Raw genomic sequence first — 10,016 nt, 5'->3', positions numbered from 1 at the left:
CAAAGGAAGACATCCGAGCAGCCAACAGACACATGAAGAAATGTTCAACCTCAGTAATCATCAAGGAGATGCAAATCAAAACCACACTGCGATACCACCTATATCCAGTCAGAATGGCCATTATCAATAACTCAAAAAATAACAGTTGCTGGAGAGGGTGTGGTGAAAAGGGAACAGTGTTGGTGGGAGTGCAAAGTAGTGCAACCTCTGTGGAAAACAGTCTGGCGATTCCTAAAAGCTCTAAGTATGCTTTTAAAACTTTCTTTTCTTTCACTTAAAGTGAAAATCTTATAGAGGCTAGACAAAGAATGCCATTTAATGCCTTCATGGCATCCTTCTAGATGGCTGTGGCAATGAATTCTACTCTGTCTCTACTTCTAGGTTTCAGGGCCTTTGCTGTCCTGGCCTGGTCCCATGTTCATCTTTCCCATCTTGCAGTCTCAAAGGACCCAACTTCTCCATTACTTTCCTTCCAGTGCAGCCTTGTCCATGAGGTCTCCATGAGCCCAGGCTGTGAATGGAGAAGTTTTCTAGTTTTAGTCACAGGTTCCCAGTGACTCCTCCTGTCCTTCCTCTGAAGACAAACCCAGAAAGCCTCTCAATACCCCTGGAGTAATAAAGTTTAAGAAAACTTGTAAGAGAAACCATTGGAAAAGTGGTTCCAGATGTCAAAAATACAGTCAGTTATTATATCAGCTAATCATATAACTGCCTCCTGATTCAGGGAATTTGTATCTAGATATTTAATAACATTGTTAAAGAGACTTTGGACTCAGAATCTTCAGATGGAAAATAACAAGATAACAAAAATCTGCTAACTAAACTGGGGAACACCATCCTGCTTTTCCTACTTGGGTTCCAGTGTTTTGGAGCCAGATTAGAACCCTCAAAGCATAAAAATTGAAATATTTGCTTTTGAAAAATTAGATATATTGTTTAAAAATGTGAGGGAGGGGGACATTACTCAAAATGTGTTATGCTGTAGCCCCAAAGAGTGAATAACCTACTACATCCTCGGTATTAAATTCAGGATTAAATACACTGAATCAAAAGATGATTTTAGTCTGATGAGAGATTTCAATAGGTTAAAGAAATCAGAGTTTTCATGAAGAGACAAGCTACATAATTTTGTAACAGCACTACTTTTGTCATAGGCTTGTTCTTTCATGAAGTTTCCTATAAAAGAACTCTTTTTCCTTGCCTTTGACAGCAGTTGGAGATTTGGGCCAGCGCCTGGCCTGAATCACAATGTCTAATTGAATGCAGGTTTTCTCTAGGATTAAGCATGGTGGAGTGTTTGCTTTGGTCCCCAAGGCAAATATTCAAGGACATTAAGTAATAAAACTTAATATAAGAACAATTAAAATATGGAATATAATTTATGAAATATTAGAAACCAAGTGGAATGTTTATTATCACAAACGTTAATAAAAAGTTAATTGTGCCCTTTAGCAATTAATTTATGCACAATTATCTCAAAATATTACTAGACTTCCTGATCTAATTATAATTATATTGAGATATTAAAAAGAAAGTGTCCAAGTATCTACAAAATAGGCTCATAAAAACCTCTATACTTAGCTTGACATGGAAGCCCTTAGCTATGTAAGTATTATTAAATGAGTTAAGGCTATACTCCAATTACTTTATGAGAGTTGATCATTTAAAATTAGTATACTGTGGCTGGGTACATTTAAAGAACTTTAAAAGCATCTCAAGGCATTCAAAACAATTAATGCCTATTGTACCTTTTATTTAATCTCAGATTCAATCTTGTATGTTAGAACTACTCTGTTTAGTTTAATAGATGCTAAATTAATGCAGTGGAATAATGCAAAAATATGAAGTATTATCTTCATGGCTACAATTTTTTTTCAGGCTTCTAACTCTTAGAAAGTAAAAATTAGGTAGTAACTTTTAATTAGATTTATTATAATTCTACAAATATTAAACCCATTTATGGAGGCCCTATTAAATGTCATATATTTTGCATATAACAATAGTCAGTTATTATGAAGTTCTTATGCCAGGCTATGTTCCAAATGCCACTATATCCATATGTATATAATATGGTCTAAGAGTCAATTTTTTAGTTCCATTTACTGTTATCAGTCTCTCCACCACTTATCACCCTTCTCCTCTTTCTCCCTCTGTCTGTCATTTTCTGTCTCTCTTGCTCTCTTCTCTCTTTCTTTCTCCCTCTCTCCTCACATATACATAAACACTTATTTCCCCCATGAGTCATTTGGCCATTTAGAGGATAAGTTGTAGATGTGGTATCTTTTTAATCTACAAATATTTAAGTGTGTATTTCATAGGTACAAACATATCATGTTAATTAACACCGTGTATTTATCAAAATGAGAAATTAAATATTAATGTATTATTGTTATTTAGTCCTCAGTCTATAATCAAATTTCACCAATTGCTCCAAAATGTTCTCTATGATTATTTTTATTCTCAGCCTAGAATCTAATTCAGACTCACACATTCCATTTAGTTGTCATGTCTATTTATTATCTTTCAATCTGCAACAATTGCCCAGCTGTTTTTTGTTTCTCATGACTTTGAAATTTTGGAAGTGTACAGGCCAGTTATTTAAATGTGTCTGATATTTCCTCATGATTAGATTCATGTTATGCATTCTGGGCAGGAGCACCACAGAAATGATGCTGTGTTTTTTCTTAGTGGATTCAATGAGCAGGGAATGATGTCAATTTGTTTCATTATTGTTGATGCTAACTTTGACCATCTGGTTAAGGTGCTGTCCACCAGGCAGCTCTATCATATAACTACTGTTTTCCTTTCTACAACTAATAAGAAACATATTTTAGACTGTGGAAATATCCCATTCATCAACAAACTACATACTTAGATAAATGCACATAATGTGTAAAAAAAACTGGGTCAATTTTGTGAAATAGATAATATATGATAATTAACTGATAAAGAAAGCAAACTTGCCCAAAGCTAACATAGTATTTAAGACCACTATAAACAAACAAACCTGCATAATCCATTATGACAATACACATTAGTGTTATATGCAAGTGTAAGCCATCTTCCAAATCGTTTAGATATTAGAAATTTTGCCAAGTCAGGATTTTAGACTATAACCGCATTTTTAGTCTTCAGATGGGTTATGAAAAGTAAAACCAGGAAAAATGGACAGAGGGAGGAGGAAAGGGTTTTCTCCCTAAAGTCTAAAGATGACAAATCTGAGAGGAGGAACAGCCAATGTCCCTAAATTTTAAAACCTTATATCTATCTTCTGTCAGATTATTTTGATTTGCTTGTTTGTATATTTAAATTAAGTTATAGAACAAAATACTTCTTTATATATTTTGTTTGTTAAAAAGTCCTACAGTGTCTGTACATATAATATAATCAAGTAATTTTGAAAACAAAGGGATATTAAAGATAATTTCATCAACTTTCTTATTGTACAGATGAAAAAAGTTGAGACTCAGAATAATCTGAATAAGTTGATTGTAGAGTACTAGGAGCTAGAATTCCGATTCTTGACTCCCCAGTCTGGTGTTTCAAGCACGAAATGACCTTGTTTCCAGAAGACTTTCTGCTTTATTACATATGAGAATTAAAAAAAAAAAGAAAACGCACTCAACTGGATTTATGGTGGTGTTAGAGTATTCCTTCAAGTACATATTTTAAATAGTGTGTGTCCTTGTCTCTCTACTGTAATAGTTTCTCTACTGCAAAAAGGGGGCACAGGTGAGACAATTGTGACAGATTCTTAATACCATTATTAATTACATCATGTTCTCTTTCTATAGTGTATTGTCTGATGCTGAGGAAATATATACTCTTGACTGCCCATTCCTTTTAATGAAAAACTGCATCCCCGGCACTCATATTATAAAATCCTAATGAATTTCTCCAAATAGATGTTATTCACTTCAACTTCTAATGTTATCTTCACTTTAGGAAAATCTCTAATGTACTCTTGATTATTTAAAAAAATATCATTTGGCTTCTGGCCACAGAGTTCAAGAATCCTTTTAGAATCTAATGTACTCAAGTCTCCCCAAGTCTCAATGGTACACACTTTCTCCTTGGAATTGTACCAGGAAATCCATTTAAAACCAATATTTTATTAGAAGCAACATCACTCTCATAACTTGTTTGGAAAATTGAGAGTCCATAAGAGAGGATCTGATTGTAGTTTATATCGCTTCTGGTTTTCCAGTTGGATGAGACTTTTATAAACATCTGAGCACCACTACCAATAAGCACTTGTCATTTTGACTATTTTGTCAAAATAGTCACGCATAATTTTTATTTTGAAGTTGAGCTTTAGATTTAGGTATATTTTTTCCCCCTCTGGCCCCATTGGCTTAATGTTTTAAGCTCTATAGTTATGATAATATATCTTCAAGTCCCATTTCTAAATCCATCAATAACATTGCAATTCAATTCAGCAAAATAAATTATTAGTCAATGTCTGTATATTAATCATTCAAAAACAATAAAAATAAAATTGAGGGCAAAACACTAGTTGCCTTGAAGTATTGAATCAGCAAATTCCTCTGAGAGATTTATCATCAGGATTTACAATTATTTTTCCTGATGAAATTGAAGTTTCCTGTTAGAATTAAAGTGAAGATCAACCCTCCTGAGGCCTATAACTATGAAAATAAAGTCTTGAAGAGAACATTTGGAACATGAATTACATATATTTAGTGTAATTGCTTTTTGCATCTTTTCCATTGGTCAGTAAAATAGAACACATATTTAGTGTAAGTATAATGATTGCATAGATATTATTCATTTATCTAAATTGATTTCAGTGTGGGATTCTTCTGATGAATGAATAAATACTTTAAATAAAATTGTCAATAAATGAAATGGAATAAAACTACTTGTAAAGAACTAAAGATGTGTTATATCACTATAAATCATAGTATGTAGACTTTCAATGAGATAATAAACATTTCAATGTTTCAAAATATTACCTTTTTTGATGTACAATATCAAGTTATCATATTTATAAACCACAAATGTAAGGTCAAAATTATTTTATTGTAAGCAACATTAATCATAGATTAGGCAACGGAAATAAGGTAATTTCTTATTTACATATGATGGATGGATTTGATTTTATGAGTATTGGGATCCAGGAGTTCAGACCCCACCAGTATAACATCATCTCTTTTCGTGTATCACTGAACTCTGTTTTTATGTTCTTGTTTTCAGTCTTGGGGTTTTCTCTATGATAGCTCGGGGAGGATACAGGCTCATATTTTCATTTATTTCATGGAGTTTATAGAGAAGCACTCCCTTCTAGAATTTTTAAAAATCTCAAGTGTTCTGTTTGATCTCATGCTCACCCATGAGGCTAATAACTATAGATTGAAAGATGAGAAAGCATAATGGATTAAATCTGGGTCACAGGCCTTGCTTTTTCCAGAAGGCAGAAAAGGCATTATGATTGACAGCACCACCGGAATCATATGGGATAAAGAACGGGCAGTTGTCCAGTTGAAAGAGGGGCACTGGGCAGAAAATAATAAGAGGCAATGAATATATCCCATGTATAACCTTTATTTAAAATAAGAATAGCTATGTAGTAGTTACAACCTTGTCTGCTACTGATATTCTTATTCTAACCAATGAGTCAATAGAATGAGTCACTCTTTGATGAAACAACTTGAGTGAGGTGCTTGCTTGTAGTTGTGGTAGACTACTTTGAATATCTGAAGTGAGACTTTTCCTTGTACTTGTATAGGCCATCTAGAACAACAGGAGTCTTTCTTCCATAGAGCAGTGTTGCTCAGTTGTAAAACCTCTATCTTCTGTTTCTGAGTCCCTTGTTTTAGGTTATATGAATTGGAAATTCGATTTTACTTCGCATCTTTTACACAAGTGATTGGCTTAAGGCTACATTTTTTTTGTTGTTGTTGTTGTTCTTTCTGGGAAGTCTCTATAGCTCTTCAATTCTCCAACAAATATGAATGCCTTCTTGAATCAAACATTTTAAAAGGCATTCTGATTATTTTGGTTGTTCATAAGAGAACTAAAATGTGACTCAGGGAATCTGGATTATGTATGTTTATTTATTAGAAGAAAACTTTAGTGACTTTTTGTATCAGTGAAATAAGGGTTCTACTTTATTCTATCAATATTTCTTTTTTTTTTTTTTGAGTTGGAGTCTCACTCTGTTGCTCAGACTGGAGTGCAGAAGCCGCTCCCGGCCACCACAGCCTCAACCTGCTGGACTCCAGCGATCCTTCTGCCTCAGCCTTCCAAGTAGCCGGAATTACAGGGATGCGCTACCACGCCCGGCTGATTTTTTGATTTATTGTAGAGATGAAGTCTCACTGCCCAGCGGGTCTCGAACCCGCGGGCTCAGGCAATCCACTCACCTCAGCCTCTCAAAGGCACGGGATTACAGGCTGAGCCACCGAGCCCAGTTTATCAATATTTCTTGAGCAGCTAATAGAACCCAGGCAGATGGTAGAAATGAATTAAAAACATGGGAGGAGGAAGGCATGTACACTGATGGAGGTTTCATTCTAGCATGAAGAAAAACAGCAACAAACAGTTAAATAAGCAAACAAAGTGACTTCAGTAGTTATAAGTGCTATGAGGAAACTGAAATAGTGACATAACAAACGTCTGGTGAAGGAATACTGAGGACCATTTAACAGGGCTCATGAGAATGTTCTCTTTAAAGGGACATACATTTGGGCTGAAATCTCAATGATGAAAGTAAGTTGGTCACGAGCAAAAGCATTAAATTGTGAAGAAGCTAGACATAATCAAGGACTAGTAAAAGTCCTAAGTGTTTAAACTATAACGAATACAAGGAACAGAGGTAGAACTGAGTTCTGGAAAACTGTCAGGGCCTTAAATGAAATGAGAGACTTCATTGGATGGTTTTAGGCATGGAATGTTTTAACCCAATTTATTCTTTAAAAATATATTTTGAGTGAGTGGATTGAGATTGCTTGTTTTGAGAGATTAGGAAAAAGCCTTAAGTCCAGCTGACGGATTGTAGTAATTAATAATTGAGGTAAGATGTGTGGGTGGTTCAAAATAGACTGCTTGGAATAAAGGTAGTGATAACTGGTAGTAAGTAGGTTTTATTTAAGAAACTGATTTCCAGGCTTTGAGAACCAAAGTATATGATGGTTTTATTGAATGATATGAGAAAGACTGGGGGATGAACACTTCAGATTTCGTTTTCTAGACATAAAGTGCCATAATTCTATGACTGACTTTGAACTTATGATGAGCTCTGGGCAAGTAAAGACAGGATCACTTATGTTCTGACATTTCTCGGTCTCTCAGGAAACAATAAAGTGAAACAAATATTCAGGAGTTCAGTGCTTTCCAGCACTCTGAGTCCAACAGTATTGTTGAAGCTTTTTGACACCACAAATATGCAAATGTCAGATATTATTTTTGACTTGATGCCAGATTTTTTAAAAATATCATTCTGTGATTTCTTTTGTTCCCAAATTTGTAGGCAGACATGAATTTGGCAGTTGCTATAGAAATGGGAAAATTATAAGAAATGATGAACTGCTCAATGACTAGATTTATCTTTGAAATGCATTTTCTCTACATTCTTTTCTCCTAATTAATTACAACTGAACATTTGGGAAGCAGATAAATTGACAGAAGGCTTTGCCCCCTTGGCTGAAATGATCATAATATAGTGAATAGTTCTTCAAATTGTGTGACCCTAAACTGTGATAAGAACTGTGCTTTTCATAGCAGAAAAAAAAGTACTTCAAAATACTTTGACAGTTTGAGACTGTAACCATTGTATGACGATGATGAAGATAACTAATAGCAAAGATTTCTGTTAGATAGAATATGCACCTTTAAAAAAATAATAGAAGTCAGTATTCAAGGAAGCTTATAATTGAGAACCATAAATTATGTTGATTTGCATGATGTTGTTTGCAATTATGTCTTTATAGCCAGAAAAATACAGATACGGATGAAAAAGTGGAAAATAGTTATCTGGATTACTAACATATTTAAGTACATGTATCATTGTGTGCTTTCCCTTTTCCATATCTCTGTCAACACTTAGGTTCCAGAAAGGAGCACATGAAACTTAGTGCTGTGAGATGATTAAAAAAAAGAAAAATGGACCCCATCACTAAATTCTTCCCCTTTGAGAATTTATTCTGCTGAGACAAAACAGGGTAAAGATTTTCAGGGACTATAAGTAATACCTTGCCAGTGATATGAACTTGCCAATATGGATCTAGAAAATGGCAATAGTAACACCAACTTAGGGCAGTGTGACTGGGCTGAGCTTAATGACACCCCAATGATGGTAGATGTAACTTATTTCTAAATTGTCATCTCAGGAACATAAAGCCCTATCACACTGATTTTACTTCTATATTCCTGCTTACTGTTAAAGAAAAACACATTTTCACGGGCTTATTTAAATTTTAAATTTATTTCTTGAAATATCTCTTTTCCATCATTTCTTAAAAATTTAAGAACTCTTTATAATTTGAACATGTTAATCATCTGACTAATATAACTTATAAATATCTTTTCTGACTTTGCACGTGTCATGTAATTTTATGGTTTTTTTTCATGCAAATACCTTTAGTTTATACAAAGTCAAAGCACTCAATCTTTCTCCTTCATGGTTTCTTCTTCAGGTCATATTTAGAAAGTCTACCATTAATTCAAAATTCTAAAAATATTCACCTGATTTATTTCTTTGTGACATTGCTGTTGTTTTTTTACCATTCCATAATAGATTATAATGCAAGGTTTGAGATACAAATTAAAGTTTATTTATTTACAAAACAAAAATGATTAACCTGGTTACTTTTGAAACTGCTGCGGAAGCCACTATGATTATTGTCTGCTGGGTGGAAGGGTGTGACTTGGTCTGTGGGCCTGGCCATGTTCTCTGGCTCTCCTAGGACAAGGGCTTCATTCTGTGTGAAATCACTTCACTATGCCAAAATCATGGTCAATTTCTTATTGTTTTCAACAGCATTTTATATCACTGTGACATATATCCCTCTGAAACCTTTGCTCAAGTGTAGAACGATGGACTCACCTTGCTTATAACTATTGATCTTGAGCTCATAAAATGGCTAAATAATGTGGTGGAACAACAAAAAGACTGCTTATACAAGTGTTCAGCTCAGACACTGGTCACAGTCATCTTAAATATTGAAAGTGGTGAAGTCCTTGAAAGATGGAAATTTGATACTGGGTGTGACAAGACTGCAAAAGATCACAGTGCACACAGAGAAAAGTCTCAGAAAACCATCCACGATAAAATCTGTTCAGCAATCAGATAGATAACAGCTACAGTGACATTTCTGCCACTGTTGGAAATTTCTTATTCACTTGGTCTACTGATTTATACAGACAAAGATTTTGTTGTACCTGAAAAATAAGAAAAGAGTCGTGACCAATTCTGAAGAAGTTCATCTTCGTTCACTTACTACTGCAATCTGCAAAAGCAAATAGCATGGTGGCCTACCAAATTCCTGTCAAGGACTGAGGATGAGATGAGAAAAATAATGCAATTGTAATTTTTCAAATGTGGTTTTCCTGAAACCACGTCAAACATAGTTGGTACGCTTTATTTCACTAGTTAATTGTTATTTTATTTTAAAATATTTCTCACATTGTAATTATTATTGTTTAAAATGTTATCTTAATTTATATTCAAGAGATACATGTGGATGTTTATTACTTGGGTGTATTATGTCCTTGGGGGAATGGGCTTTTAGTGTACATATTACCCAAATAGTGAACATTGTACCTAACAGATAATTTTTAAACCCCAGTGTCTCTCCCACTTTTCCCCTTTGTGTAGTCCCCAATGTCTATTATTTCTTTTCTTTATTTTAATTTTATTTTAAATATGTGGGGTACAATTCAGGGTTAGGTATACAAAGGTTCACTATGCAGGTATCCTTAATGATGAGGTGTGCCCCTCTCTCCCCTGGTAGTTTCCCTCAACTGCCAATCCCACTCCCCACCCTGGCAACTTCGCA

At 34.3% G+C, this 10,016-nt stretch overlaps 1 pseudogene; it reads left to right on the top strand.

The window, feature by feature from the left end:
* The first annotated feature begins 5,445 nt into the window (after positions 1–5,445).
* On the top strand, positions 5,446–9,517 carry LOC103250744 (annotated as a pseudogene).
* The last annotated feature ends 499 nt before the right edge of the window (positions 9,518–10,016 follow it).

The sequence above is a fragment of the Carlito syrichta genome, unplaced genomic scaffold (genome assembly GCF_000164805.1).
Source record: "Carlito syrichta isolate Samal-C Ts95f unplaced genomic scaffold, Tarsius_syrichta-2.0.1 Scaffold132233, whole genome shotgun sequence".
Classification (NCBI taxonomy): domain Eukaryota; kingdom Metazoa; phylum Chordata; class Mammalia; order Primates; family Tarsiidae; genus Carlito; species Carlito syrichta.
This window is presented reverse-complemented; position numbering and strand designations above follow the sequence as displayed.